Raw genomic sequence first — 16,602 nt, forward strand, 5'->3', positions numbered from 1 at the left:
CCTTGCAAATTTTCAGTAGACGCAAGACAAATTTAGGAAACCACGGAGGCGTGAAAAGTTTAGTTTGAGGCAAGACTTTCACGATTCACGGTTCCACCCTCGAACCGTCAAGCATCTGCGAGGTGACGAGAATACGTGTGGAAACAGGAAGTCGGTGTTCAATTGTTCTACGGTTCCAAGTACCCAGTAGTTTTGTATATTCGTGTAGCTAGTACGGAAGCGTGCGTTCTGAGGCTGGGCGCATCAATATGCACGGGTATCAACCCTTTCCTGTGAAGTCGTTAGCTCTAGGTGCCCAAGTATTTTGTAAACATGGAAGTCAAGAAACGTGAGAATCATCTCTGGCCTGTTGACCAATGGGATCCGGCAACCTTGTTAGATCCGGCGACCCTGGCTGCCGAACCTTCCCCCGTAACCCTCCTAGCGTTATTTGCATGTCCCGCTGACCTCCTTTTTCTTTTTTCCCTACTTCGTCTCTGTTCCATGGTTTCGAGACCGCCGAAAACTGCCTCTAAACTCTCCGCAGCGCCAGGCCGAGACGGTGTTTCTGCACCTAGTTAACACCTCGCCTCACGGTTACGGGTATACAGGGCCAAATAGAGTTTTTATCGACCTTTGTCAAAACTACGGTAGTAGAAACCGCGGCTTCTTGCCATCAGATCTTATTCTTTGATGTCATTCACCGATAGATCACAGATTTTTAAATGCCGTCAAAACCGGCGACTTGCGAGCAAGAATGTGATCCAGATGAGTTGTAGCCCCTCTATTACAAAGTGAAACGCGGTTTCAGGGTGACATGAAGATGAATACATATGTGCTTGTGACATTTTAGAATACATTTCATATACGTCATTACTGCTTGTATTAGCGATTAAGGATAACACATTAGCTAGGATCTGAAAGTCTGCTCAGTCCTTTTCTGAAAGTAGATCTTACTCAGTAATAAAGTACACGAGTAAACTCTTATCCATATTTTTCACAGAAGTACTTTGGATGCATGAATCACGTCATCATCAGCATATAATCGATCGACTACGTAAGGTATTATTTTGTTCCAAAATGAATGCGTTTCTTGATAAATAGAATTTTTCTTTCAAACAATAAAACGGATGAGATTGGGGGTGAGGCTCTAGGATTCCTCAAACCTGTAAGTTATCTGACCAGGCTTATTAAAATCTTTATCTATCGATTAACAACAATTACAAACGTACGCAGATGTTACGGTCGCGATGTATAAACGTAATGAACTAGGCCGTTGGCACAATGTATTATTAGTCGACATTGTAACGATGAGCTTATTTCCAAGAGAAACTACGATGTTATGTTATATAAGTTGTACTCTTATGACACTACCCTTTTTCTGTCAAATTATGGTAGCTGAAATTTTAAATTCATTTCAGTGCGGATCGATAATCCGTCCCGTAGGTATCGAGAATGGAGGTAGACCGTCGAGCCGCACGTACCTGTAGTGGCACGTATTGGAAAACCGCGTTTCAGCTGCCGTTCGTTTCATGTACAGTACAGCACCGACATAGGTATACCAGCCGAGGTGAAGATTGTTCCATCGGCCTGTGTGTATTCGTTGTTTAAGTTGTCAGCCCGGAGCTCCTGCGCAGTATTCCTGCAATACCTGTACCAATATACCAATGCAAAGAAGCTCGTATGTATGTCATGGCAGCGATGTAAACCCGCACGTATTCGTACGACGTGAGAAATCCTCACGATTTCAACAGCTATCGTTCGCGTGTGTACAACATCGTGCGAGCGATGTGGAAACCGTAGTCATGCGCCAGTGGTACGAAGACGGCTTCACCTTTACACCCTCAAAACCTCCCTGCCACCGGTGTTTCACCCCGTTCGCTAACCGGTACTCACAGTCCGGTGGTTACCGTCAAAAAGTGTTTTAGCGGGGGCGCCTGCCCGCCGATCCATCCCTCGTCAACCATCCGAGTTCCAGGCCTGGGGTGACTAATCCCGGAGCTGTTAATTAAAAAAGTAGTAGCGCCAGTCGACGGAGCGATGCGCCGATGCAGGGGGATGATGACGAGGAGCCGTAACGCGGGCGGCTGCAGGGCTGCCAATATACCCGAAGGGACAGATGCACAAATGTTTCTCCCCCGCACGGGACACGGCCGCCCTTCCCTACCCCCTCCCACCGCACCATGAAGACCGCGTGACACATCGCAGCCCCGCCGCACTCGAACTGTCCTGCAGCCATGCAGCCATGAATACATTACAAATTAACGCACGCGACAGACGCGTTCTTAATTGCTTTAATTAAAATTCACGCTAGGCGACGGAACGCGCGTCCGCTGGTCGTTGCTACCGGCGCCGACCCGCCAGACTCCAACCTCCGGCTATTGTTATCGAGTCACCTGACCACTGGTGGGCGTATAAGGTTATGGGAATACGAAGGGCGGTACACGCACGTACGTATCTACGTTTCGCATTTTTCTTGTTTTTCTATCTCCCCATTGTACCGAATCGTGGTAGCAAACGTAGGGTCAAACTCACGTTTCTACGACTGCATCAAACGGACGGATGTCGACGAAGAATCGAACGCAGAAGTCCGGAGAAAAGTTTACCTGGGTTACGGTTCGTCCCGGCCGACTCTCGAGAAGTCGGAGAGGAGAGGCAAGGGCTGGGACCAGGCGGGCGCGGTGTTATAGACGGGTGGATCGGGACGAAGAGAGAACGGGGTCCACGGTGCGTAACTTGGGTGAGGGTTGCGCGAGGTCGAGGCCGAACCGGGGTGGCAGCGGCGGTAGCCACAAGTGTCCGCCCGAGCGCCCTCTCTCATTAATTCTCCACCCTTGTTGCTTGTTAAGAGAGCCTACGCCTCCCACCGGTGCCGCTGCCAGAGCCAGAGCCAGAGCCAGAGCCAGAACCAGAGCCACCCCCGCCCCTGTCTCTCTGTCGTTCGCGAGGGTGAAAATGCTTCCTCGAGTGTAAGCGGATGAAGCACGCGCACGTGTTTGCGTGTCGGCGCTTCGGTCCGTGTGTTCGCTGTGTGTGCGTGAGTCTTTCGGTCACGAACTAAGCAACGGCTCTCGGCTAGAGGGGCGAGAGTGAGAGGGCGGGAAGAACGATGAGCGTTAAGTGGGCAAATCGAATCGAAGAAACTGGGTGGCTGGCACTTTGGATGCTCGGCGCATCCTCTGTACAGCCCTCGGATACAATACGTAGGAGCACGCCGATGTCAACGCGACGATGACCCGCTCTTGCGGGCCTTTCGGTTCATCGTCGAAACGGCGTAGCTTCCGGACGATAGAAAGGAAGGAAACAAATCTCCCGTATCCCTGAACAAGGGATGTTATTTCCGGCAAACTTCTCTCCTTATTTTTAAAGGATAACACGAGTAAAACCAAATTCATAAAATTCGTTAATGCAGGGAGACGAGAAACAGACCTACCCAATATTCAGACGCATATATCTAGTTAGTCGGTCAATTTAACAATTTGCTTCTGGACAGGAAGCAAGCGGTTCCACACTCGCGACAATATCCGCGGACCCGATTTTATTTTCAAGACATCTCTCCTTCTACTCCATGTTCTCGAACAACGAGGGATATCGCTTCTGCTTGCCGGTCCCACTCAAGGAGAAAGTAAAAAGAAAAATCAAAGCGAACAAGGAGCGGGAAGAGTATAACCCACCGCGACGTCGTCGATGCTTTCTCTGTCTCGCTCGCTCCGGTCACTCGACCAGTACCAAACGGCCCCGGTAATAACTTCGGAGTGCCTACACTGGCGCCCGTGCAGAGCGCCAAGTAGCGCTTCTCTTTCTGGTACACCTGCACGCAAGGGGACCGTTAACGTAGCTCCTCTCTCCTCTCCTCTCGTTCACCCCGGTTTCCTATTTCCTTCTGCTTTCCGCTCGTTCATGATTCTTTACACGCAGGCATTTGCGTATATACGTGTATAGTAGCCGTATATTATGTATACGCGTGCGTATGTATGTGCGCCCATCGTATACGCGATGCCTATCCTCGGCGCCACCCCCCATCGCTTCCGCAGGTTTCCGCCCTCCTTTGGGAGGCCAAAGGCTCGTCCCTCTGTCCCTCCGCGGTTCTCCAACCCTCGCGAGTCCCCGCACAACCTGAATTAATTCGCGCTACCCGGCCTCCGAAGCCAGGCCTCGTCCTAGCCCGGATCGAACGCTGCAGGCCCTTCCGACGAAACTAGAGCCGAAACTTATTCCCCTCGCCGTTGCTGCCGATGGAGTGAACTTGACTGGGAAAGATTTACCGAAACTGATCACCGATCGTCGTTTCATACCAATTATCCCGTCGAATCAAAGCCAGTTATACAATGCGCTCATGCTCCGGAGGACGTCCTTTGAGCACGGACCGATTGTAGCTGTGAATAAAAACGATCGCTTTAATCACTGCAAATTTGTACGCTTCTATGATATAAAGGACTCTTCCTGACGAAAATTAATCCGGTTATACATATTTTTCATTAGGTCACTTTCCGATAAATTCCAATTCTAACGATACCATTCTGGATATTTTAATCGACGTACTAGGAGCACCAATGATAGATATGCGTGTGGGATTGGATCTTGAAAATAATGTGCCGTGCAAGGAAGAATCTTCGACAGATACTATTTACAGGTTTAAGCAACAAGTGAGATGGCACTATCTTCTTCCCCCATCTTGCGTAACTTTGCGGTAAAAAATCTTAAGGAATTGTTTAAAAATAAGTTTAAGAGAGAGTCTTGACTTCTTATTTAAAAATTCTAAGCGCTAAAATTGGTCTCATGTATTTACTGCGGTAGTTCAACAAGGTAGTAGGGGGCCATCCATAAATTACGTCACACGAATTTTAGAACTTTTAAATCCCTCCCCCCGTCCTTGTGACAGGTTTTCACATTTTTAGAACCCCCTCCCACCTGATGTGACGTCACAATTTTTTCAAACTTATGCATGTATTCAAAAATAATCAAAAGAAAACAGTTGTTTCCATTTTTTTCTTATTTTCATTTATGTGACGTCACAAAACTGCCCCCCCTGTCCCTTGTCACACTATGTTACATTACGGTGATATCCCCTCCCCCCTTAACGTGTGACGTAATTTATTGACGGCCCCTAGTAGTTCAATTAAATCTTCTCTATTAGTAATTAAAAGATACGTATTAATCACTTGCCACCCTTTCGGTAACACCTGAACCATCTGCTGACCGCTCAACGCCTGTACGTCGCGTCCTATCGCTTCGACGCAAACGGGGACGTATTCCTCGTGATCAAAGGGTTTACGGTTTTAAAAAAGACAGACAAAGACGCAAAGAACTCTAAAACCGGATCGAGGCTCGGTCAGTGAAGCCCAGTGAACACGAGCGGTGCGCTTTTCAATGACTCCTTTTCTCGCATGCAGCTTACCGCCGCTTATTCACGGCGACGAAGTGCGCGCATTATTTAACCAGGAGGACTGTTTAACGGAGTATTATACGTGCGGAATAATACCCAGCATGTACTGGTCATTATCTCGGCACGCTCGTAGGGGGCAAACATTAGCCACACCATACACAGGGCATGCCGTAACTCGCCGATGGTAAGCCGGTAGCTGTGCTGTTTGTGAAAAATTATGACACTAAAGTATAAGTGAAATTTGTTTACTTGAACTACTGACGAAACTGCATTGTAAGAAAAATGCGGTCTGCAGGTTTATCCTATAAATTGTAATCTGATGAAAATCTGACACTGTCCGGTCTTACGTACAAGGTGCTTTAATCGATCAAGTTTAATCGAAAACTCAAATTATCACTGATACCGAGTTTTTTTTTTTTTTTTATAAGTTTTTAAGGGGTCATTAAAATCTGGTGGATATGGATAAATGACGAACTTCGGCTTAATGATATGTTCCTTGATTGCTGGAACCAAAATTGGAACTCACGATCAGTATTGATGATGATGATATAGTATTGTTTCGAGTCTTCGATCAAGGTTGAATATGTGAATACATCACAAAAATTGTTTTACAGTAGTCCGATTTTGGTAAATTTCGACTCCACTATTGTTTATAGCATATGATGTAACAATGCTGAATATTTACCCATGGTGGAGCATATATTTTTCTTTATCACTGATGAACTCGAAATACGGATATTGAGTGTTTACCAGGTCAGTGGTTATGAATCTAAGCTCAAAATTTTAGAATTCGAAATGGTGGATCCAACATGGCCAATAAAAATGCAAGAAGTTATTTGATTTGGATAAAACTGGTGAGCCGGAAGTTTCTGAGATCGATGAGTACGAATCTGACGTAAGAATTCAGAAATTAAGAATAACTGACTCTTTGAATTTTTTTGCCCTCGAGAATTTTGGAACTTAGAGTTCAAATTCGCATTCAGCGACTTCAAACCCCCGGCATCCAAATCGTGGGTAAATCGGAGCAGTTAAAATGAAAACGCTATGCTCCGAACGGGTAAACAGCCAAGCTGCCTCTTCTCGTCTTAATTTCGTTAATATATGCGTGATAGAGAAATTTCACTTATACTTGGCCATCCTAATTTCTCATGCCGCGAGTTACGGGACACCGTGTATAAGTGTGCAACGGGTTCCTGCAGCAGCGCGTGCGTGTGAGCGTGTGTGCCATGGTTCTCTCCTTCTCTTGGCTCTCTTCTCCCTCTCTTCTCGCCGTCTGTGGATGCGGGAAAGGGTTATACGATGGATGAATACGGCACAGGATACGGCGCGTTGCGCGCTTCGGTACGAGTTGAACGCAAACACGGCTGCGGATCGCTACCGGCGAGCGAAACGGAATCGCAGAGCTGCGGGAACGGACGGCGGGACGGCGGAACGGACGGAGCTAAGCCTCTATTATTAGCAGATGGACGATTATATCGATTTTTCCTAACGTTTTCAAGTCACCCCATCGCGGCGCCCGCCGGTGCGGTCCGTTACCGCTGATCGTGAGCGGTTCAAGCCCCGCCAAGCACATTTCCTCGCCAATTATTATTCGACGACGACGACGACGGGGAAGTTTTAGAGCTGATTGATTCTGACCCAGGTATAAACCTACCGCGGAACGAACCTTGCCTAGCGTTATAAGGCTGCTCGTTAAAAGGCAGCTCGTCCTTTGCCGAGCTCTAACCTTATCACCTTTGTAATCAAAGGCGCGAATTAAGTCCGGCTGTGAACTCTCGGCGCGACTCCACGCGTTGGAAGAAATATTATCGGGAGTCCGGGTCGTCTTGTCCCGTTTCTTTCTCGAGTCAACTTTGAATAGCTACTATTGATACGGGAAGCTGTGCTGGGGTAACAAATTCACCACACTTTTCGTAATTTTACTGAATCCAAGCACATTTTTAATTTACAACGCAGCCAGTCTGGTTCGGACATGAATGATTCTAACTCTCACGAAAAGAACGTACCAGAATATATACTGTAGATCCAATTTCATCAAAGTCTTACTCACGGTTTCAAATTTAAGGTATCGGGTGGAAACTGGTGAAAAATCTTGTTTTTAAAGTTAAATAGTTATACGTCATGTTTGAAATTTCGAAACTTGAAGCGTATAGATAAACCTATTTATATCTTTCAGCCGTACGATCGTTGGTCATCAGAGGGAACCTTTCCCTATCAACAGCAGCCGTTCGGAGTTAATTTGAAAATCAAACACGACAGGGTGATCAACCCCCTTGAAAGAAAATAGGCAGCATATCGGAGACGAGAGGATCGAATATTAGCTATCCTCTGTCTACGTCTGCAGTAGTACGCTGCTCCAGCAGCTTTCTAGTTCTGCCTTACCTTCTCGGTACTGTTTGCGCTCAATTCACACCAGTTCGACGATCTCTCTATAGATTATACACGTACATGTGCCCATACCTACGTCGTACATACGTTATACCTACGTTCCACGCAAATATTTCCACCGTCCCGTCCCATTCCGGCACTGCAGGCTGGCTCGTCGCAATTAGTTGAATAAATAAAAGTTACCAATGAAAAGAGCCGCGTCGGAGTTTTCCCTCGGGATATTCTTGACGGTTGCCCCGATAGCGCAAAGGGATGTGTGAACGGGATTCTCTTCCCTGCTCTAATCCGCCCGGATCGAACCCTGTTCCCGACAGCCTCGTCCTGGTACAAAGTTGTGAGTCGGCGTCGCTATACGTACGTATATACATGTACATCAGTACCGACGGATAGAATATGAACGGAAAATTGGTTCGAATTAGTTGTTTCATTCACAGTCGAACTAGACGGGTTTACTCAACATTACGTTGAAATAAAATAGACGCTCTGACGGTGAGTTGGATGAAAATCTTCGAAGTACGAATGTAAATTTTGACTCAATTCCAAGTATTTTTCAATTCGATTTCAAATTGAGAGTGGAATGTGATTCGAACGTTTCTGATTCCGACTGTGCGTAGACGGGTAAAATTTACTGAGAACGAGTATAATATACAGATGTTTACGCAAGAAACGATATCATTGTACCATTGTTGACAATAATTGCAGACACGGATTTAGCGAGAGGCAAAATTGAAGATTGCAGATTGCAGAAAATCAAATAAAACGTGAAAACGGGAATTACAACGAAGTACTGCACAGAAATTGGTATATATTCTTCAATGGATTTGAGGAAGGGGTGTAATTTTTTTTCCTACATCGTGAAACGCTCCCACCAATGAAGTACGTCTTCAAACATCATGATTTTCGTCGTATCTATTAAGAAAAAAATAGACCTGTTTCGGTAGTTGAACTTTGACGACAGTTAAACTTAAAGGGACACGATATTTTGCCGATATATTGTCGAATCCTTTGCCCAAAATCCAAACATATCCGAACCATTTTTCATTTCGGTATTAATAAATGTCTTGGCAGCATCAGGTGCAATGTCCATAGAACATAATATAATCGAACCACGCGTCTGGCATAAAATATCTTGTGCTGATAAATATATTCTCAGAATCCACTGTTTATATAAACAGATATTGATACAACCTTGCATTTCTCTCGCAATAAGTGGCCTCTAAATATATAAATTCATCCTGGATGTGTAAAATTGCGTGCTGCTGGTCCGACGGATTATAACGTAGAGACAAGTGGATGCTATTTGACGGTTAGGTGATAGCGTCTAACAATAAGATACCTGATTCCTTCTTCTTTAAAGCTTGACAAGGGCGACGATGGACGAGCAAAAATTGATAACGGCTGCGGAGGTTCGTTGGTGACCCCGTGCCCCCCTGCAGCAAACGGGATTCTCGAATATTTTGCATATTTTACTACGCCATAATGTCAGAAGGAACACGCAGCGCCACAGAACCGGATGCTGTTCCTGCTGGATCACTGGACCAGTGCAGTCGAGGAGTTTAGGGGTGCTGGGCGCCGAGACGTAGTCCGCGTGCAAGGGTGCGAGATCCGAAAAGTCCGAGGGAGGTTTTTATTGGTCGCTATTGAGAGTTTCGTCAAAAGGGTCTCCTTTTCGAGTTCTGGCTGTCTCGGCTGCCTTGCGAAAACGGAATGGGGAAGACACGATGCGCGTGATGCTCCTTTTGCAGGAAATTTTTCAACGACGTATGACACTAAAGGCTTAGGGCCCAAGGCGATTCCATTACGTAGATCGGGTTCGAGTGAAAGTCAGAGACGTTGTGGCTTTGCCACGTTTCTTTCAAAAGATGTGCACCAATTGACGTACTTCGATGGTAAGCCTTAGGTACAGTCAAGAAGAACGCAATAGGCCTCGAGGTATACATACAATACAAAATGTATGGAGCCCAAATGTACCGAATGCTTTCTGTGAATAGATAGACAACCGAAGCTATATTTTAGTTCGGTACTGCCATTTTTAAAAAGATATTCCTAGCTGACTCACGGAGTCAGTGTCAGCTGCCAAATCAGATCTTCTCAGCAACGGAAGTATAAACCTCAAATGTAACTGAGATGAGGTGGAAAATTTGTATTCGGAATGTTTGCGCGATCGGAATCTCTCTAATTAATAAACTAAGTAAAATTCAATCTCACATACCGGAATCGCGAATTTTGCGTAGGTATAAATTCGAACAAAACCACACAGTAAACCAACGTATACGGTGGATCTATTAATTATTCGTCTCTGCGTCAGTATTCCATCGAACTTTAAGAAATTCCGAAGAAACTAGTTATCCCGTGGATTAAGCCGTATAAAATTGACGACCGGTCTAACGTTGGAATATAATCATCCGGGAGAAATCTTGCGATCGGTAAACAGTCCGACTTTTTCAGTCCACGATGCCGGGAGTTTCTCAACAGTCAACACCGTCAACCGTGGCAAGAAAAATGTATGAGAGACGGGACTTCGTCCCGGGCGTGCAAGGTCGAATGCAAAGCGGTGTCGAGAGCGGGGGAGGGCGTCGGGGAGGTCGAAGGGGGCGCTGAAGCTTTACGCGTTTTATAAGGGGTGGCGGATGGCGCGCGTTCTCTGCCCCACCCCCCTCCGCCCCATGTAAATCGTCCTCTCCTCCGCACGCCTCGCCGCTTCCGCGTACGGGTTATCGACGAGGTTGCCTGTATACAACGACGCCTGAGTCTGTGGGAGTAGTGATCGAGGAATTTAATACCGGGTTGCCCGACTCTCGGTGTGCGGGCTTCGCGCGTGTCTTTGTCGGTGTGGAAGCGCGATGCATCGGGCTTCGCTCGATCCTCGATGCTTTACGGCAATGGCGTAATACTAGTAAGGCCCCCGGGCCCGCGGGCCTTAATGGTACCCGCATCGGTGTGGCCGATTTCCGTTCGATTGCAACGATGGAGGTCCATCGGAGAATCGTCACACCCTGATGGGTCTTGTCCCTTTTTCACTTGAAAAACCTCACTTACGTATTGCTCGTAACATTGAGGGGAGATTTCGTATGAAAAATTAAGATTTTTTTATTGAGAAATATTGTTTTTTAATGTAAAAATATGTAATAAAATACACCCCAAAAATTTGAAAAAGATTCATTTTGTTGTTATTGAAAAAAAAATCGCAGAAATCACAGTTATTTTAAGCGTTCTAAAGCATGTTACTCCATTGACAATAAGATGGATGTAAAGATGTAACAGGTTTATTTTAATTCTGGTTGCAATGCGTGATATCAACAGTGTAATTAGGGGAATACCGTTACGATCGAAACCTATAGTGTATTTTTACGTTAAATATTAATTTCTATTGTGCTCGAATGAAATTTCAACGGCAGGATCTCATAGATTAAATTGTGAATGAATATATCATTTCAGAGAAATAGTAAACTGACGACGAATTTTTGACAACCTTATCTATTGTACATTGAGCGAACCGAGGCCCATGAGAGGAAATTACATATGATAAGCTACATATTTTTGGCCCAAGAAAAACCCCTACAATGTTCCACAGAATCTATGATCCGGTAGCCTGATACTTTCCGTGATAGTGTAATTTACTGCAGGACCTATTCAAATTATAAATCCTTTCCGTTTCAAATCCTTCTTCATTTGAATACGCTGCATTTGTGTATAAGTACTTGTATTAGATAGGACTCCGAGGATACTTGCGGGCTTCAAGTATCGTACTTTTCACGATACTTGAGGCGCTCTTCAAGATGACCTACCGACGGTGGAAAATTTAGCGGAAAAGAGATCGAAACTCCTGAAGAACCTGAGAGGGCGTGACACGGACGGAAAACCACTCGCAGAATTGCTCTGGCTAATCTTGAAACGACTCAATCTCGTGTTCAGTTAGAAGCACGCTTTAACGGTTTTGAACCGTTACCTTAGAGACTAAACAGCAGAGCTTCCATACCTTAGTTTTATAATTCCAGTTCCGTTGAACCCTACTGGCTGTTTCTTTAATCCACTCATGCCCTTTAACTCCTAGGGTGTATAAATTTCCTCATTCTGATGTCAGATCATTATGCTTCTGATAAGATCTTAGTCTGCTTTATCGTATGGATTAGCCGGCGATGACTCGAGGGTCTGACCCGGGACACCATTAACACTTTTCTCTTGTTTTTTTACTCTATTTCACTGTTGGTAGGTAGAAACAAGAGAATCATGTTTATTCAAAACGTGACAACTTATCTGTTACGTGCATGTTGTACGTACATATAATACCGTTGTGAAACAAGCCAACGACGAGTCCCTGCAAGAATAATATTTTACGCGATTCTTTAACGTGATACATCGCTTCTCCAATGTCTCGTTATAAAAATTAAGTGATTATTGTGTAACGAATATCATTAAAACATAACCATCCAATAGGGTTTCAAGCCTGCTCACAATTAGCCCGCTATATTACGGGCAATTACGACATTTGCGGTGCTTGAATGTCGTCAGGGCGAGATTTGGGGTTCCCAAGGAACCAAATTAGTCACTCATTGCCAGAGAACGCTTGCTTGAGTTTAGGGCATTAACGATGGTCCAACATAACCGGGTGCAACACCACTTAATCTGACTAGAAGAACTTGGATTTCGAGAATAGCAGTCACGTGGCAGGCTTTGATATGGAAATCTCACAGCTGAATCTGCGAATCTCTGAAGGAGCCCAAAAAACTTACGATTACATTTAATTTTCTTATCAAACGTGTAACTCATTCGACCAAAAGCGGTTGAGAAATGAAGTTTTGCTTCTAATTTAGGGCGATCAGAGATTTTTTGGTTACTCAAGACAGAGGATTATGCAGCTCACAATCAGCTACGTTCGCAAAACTGAGAATCATTGCCCAGTTAAATCTGGCTGCATTTCTATTCGCGCAAATTAGTATTTCAAGTACGGAGTTCAAACAAGAGTGAACACTTGTGTGCACCAATACTTTTGAATCACAATTTCAGTGGTAGGTGTTCTCGTCTGAAATTGATTCGGTACAACAATATTTCTCTTGTCGAACGCAGCATCGTTTTGACCATCCCTGTACCACAAACGCTCAACCGGTATATCCCTCCATGTGCCCCGAGTTCCATAGACACCGAACCTTGATTGCCCGAACCCGCCTGGCTGGTAAGCGTGCCTCGATTACGAACCGCGGAAAATTCCCCGTCACCTGACGGGTATCCGGTTAATTGGCAGCTCTCGATCTCGCAATTTCGGTCGCCAATCGGTGCGGCTTCCCGCCGACACCTCCACCCGCTTCCGCTTCGACTTCTCCTCTCTCCCCGGTTCGCCTAGCGACGCGGCGTCCTCGTTCCGGTTTTCCTCCGCGTCGGCGCGGGGACCAAAACGCCGCGTAATTACATCTTCATTAAAACGGCGTCGGCCGCGCCCCCGGCGCGCAGAGGCATCCTCGCCTACCCTTGCCGGGATGTGCGCGCACGTGTGCGTTTTTCTTCACGCATACTCCCGCTTCTATTCCCCGTGCGGGCGCGCCGTACTTACACGTACTCGTCCACGGCCACCCTGCTCCGCTTCTATACGTGCAGTTTAGCCTTCCTCGTTGCGACAGCGAGAGCGAGAGAGACGGAGGAGGGATCGATGCGTCGCGCCACGGGCCTCCTCGGCCCTCTTTCCTCCTTCCGCTTTCCGCTCTCCGCGCGCCTATATCCGCGCTCACTTTCCGACTGACACCGCAAAATATGCATGCACCCCGCCTACCTACCTGTAGGTCACATATGGGCCATTCCGCGCCGACTCGACACGGGCCAACCCCAACTTGGTATTGCGATTGGTATCGGTGAGTGTATGAGATGACCCAATGAGGATGTTTGACGATGTTTTTGAAAAGTGGAAATTCTAATTCGGATACTCGGAATCAAGTCGGCTTCAGTTTGCTGTAGTTGGTACGAAATTATGGTAAAATGGGTAACGTTACAAGTTGAGTTCAAATGTTGTGCAATTGCGAGAAAATGTCAGTACTGTTGCACGTGTGAGTAATTACAATATTAATCTGCTTATTTGGATTATCACACTTTTTCAATGAACCAGCCGTCCGTAATCGCAAAAAAGTACACTAGATTTTCTGGTCACAGTTATAAACCTCGTTTCAACTTTCTACCCAGATCCATATTTTTTGGTCATTTTGAAAACGTAAGTGGCTGAGGTCGTGACGTTAATAAATTTTTCCCAATGCATGAAGCCTTTGAAAAGAAAACGATCATACTCTAGAGGCTATTTTTTCCAAATTTCCCAATTGTTCCACTATTCTAGATAGTTTCTCGCTCAATTATCAAAGTTATTTCTTAAAAATTTTTCTCACAGGTTCTGATCATGCGGTAGTGAGATATCCAAAAGTAAAACATTGTCACGAATTTTCAAAAGAAATTCTTGATGCTTTCTTGAGTTTGACCGTAACTGTCAATGTATTTGCAAAAAAAAAAAAAAAAAACTAGATACGGCTGAAATGAGATAAGAGTGGTAGAGTAGAAATGGAACGACCCATATGTATAGTTATGGGAATGTGATGTACATTATACACCGAGCCGCAGGAGCTGATGCAGTAGTACCGAGGCATTCTTTATCCCTCTACGCGACCGCAGCCTCTCTCTCTTTCTCCTTCCCTCTCTCTCCCTCTCTCTCTCTCTCTCTCTCTCTCTCTCTCTCTCTCTCTCTCTCTCTCTTGACGCAACCTCCTCTCCTTTTCCGATCCTCCGCGTCCCGCCCCTGTCTTTATCTCTTTCCGGAAGCCCCTACTCACGGACGACGTAGCTGGCCACTCGGGCAAATATTGGAGCGCCCAGATTGACCGACGGATCCCCTGTAAGCACCGGTGGCGGAAGGGTTCGAATGCGAAGCCGGCTTCTCCGGCTCATTAAAAATGACTTTAGGTCGATCGGATTCTCCTAGTGCGGTTTTCGGGTAAATGGGTGTAGCGTACCCGCGAGATCTCGAATAGGATAAGATATGTACGCCTTCTGTATGTGTTCTTCTGGCACACCGTTCCACATCAAGCTCCTCCACTGACAAAAGTTTCTTTTGTTACAGTTACGTTGTAAAATAACGATCGATACGTTGCTGTAATTACAAGAAAATTTGGGACAAGTAACTAGTTAATATGGTTATAGTTGGCACTACTACATTTGCTGGTTACTGCAATGTTGAGATTGTTTAGTTGAACACATATTTTCATATAGATAAGAGCTTAAAATTAATTTATCATTCTACCAACAACAAATTACCGTAATTGAAAAGAATAGTAACGCACAGATTTTCTGGTTACTGTAATATCAGTTATAGTTAGGTCACAGTAGCTGTAAACAGAAATTTCATCCGACGTGTTTCGCTGTTTCGAGCCAACGAATAACCGTGACAATTCCTCTATAATATATCTCTTTGTAATCGCTCACCACTCCCACTGCTGCTGCGGATCGTGTAGGCCATATGGAGGACCGGAGAGTCGAGAGAAGCCGAGATAGGGAGGAGACGTACTCGCCTGGGACGCGATAAGACGTACCCTCGAATAGAGCTGTGCGACGATGTGATGTCCTGGGAAATGAGGCCTGCGCCGATGGCGAAAAGTCCCACTCTCATCACGAACCGTTCAATTTTCACTGAACTGGCTCCGAGTGATACCCTGGATATTTAAGAGGACGTATTACTCAACTTTGGTTAGCGGATACAGAAGAAAGATACAGTTTCGATCACATTGTTATCATTTTCTCAGAACCTTGTACTTCTTGAGTAATTAGTACGATAGTCATGCCGGTGAAAACGTCCTGACTGTCTCAATTTCGTTCCAGTCATTTGATCATCAAACTTAGGTATCGGTTATATCAGCTAAATCAAGGAATGACCATTCTTTGCCAAATATGATATATAACAGGCAACAAAGTCATTCTGCAGAAAAATGACAATTAGAAACGGAGATGATCGATAAACCAAATAATGTTTTACCCTTGTTTGACGCACTTCTGTAGAATCACATATTTGACGCACTGAGGTCGTTTGTACCCCGGCGAAAAAAATCGTTATAAAATATTAACGATTATATATTCTGGCTTGAGAATTTTTTTAGAAGTTTTTCATAGATTACTTGTTGAAAATACACAGATTATATAACAAAATCTCAAAATGCCAGATGGTGTCACCGGTCCGATTTTTTTAGATTTAGTTACTTCAAATTAACGAAGACAAGGTGTGGGATCGTTTGAACCCCAGAATGTCAACCAAGGGTTACGAAAGCCCGAAGCTTTGTTCATACGAAAAATTTTTTCTCGCTAATCAAGAGTTTCGGTTCTTTGACGGATCAATCACGATCCCTTTTTGTCAAAATAACCTGGAATTGGTCGCCTTAATTCCTGCCGGACGTTGAAGAATGCAGAGGCTGCAAGAGGCACCGGAATAGGACTGGAGACGGGCCCACAATCACATTACGGCAGACTGGGAGCTTCGGTAACCCTATTCGGAAATCCAAGGATCGTCCGTCGGGCCGTGACCCCCGCTTATACGTTTATCCCGGATCGCCATCCGACTCCCGGCCATCGGCAATGGGGATCGCAATCCTAAGGATTATCAATCGGTGGCAATTGGCGGTACGTAGGCGGCGGCATCCGCGGGCGAAACCACGCACAACAATCACCCCGAAGGGTATCTCGGTGTATGGTCTTCCATTTGGTTTTCGTACATAGGTGTAGGTATACTGTGTATATTTGTAGGCATGTGGCGGAACGCTCGTGGCGATGGCGACGACGCGACGTTGGGGATGCTTGATCAAATTGTTTTTCCTGACAATTTTACTCACGCT

The sequence above is a fragment of the Neodiprion virginianus genome, chromosome 3 (assembly GCF_021901495.1).
Source record: "Neodiprion virginianus isolate iyNeoVirg1 chromosome 3, iyNeoVirg1.1, whole genome shotgun sequence".
Classification (NCBI taxonomy): domain Eukaryota; kingdom Metazoa; phylum Arthropoda; class Insecta; order Hymenoptera; family Diprionidae; genus Neodiprion; species Neodiprion virginianus.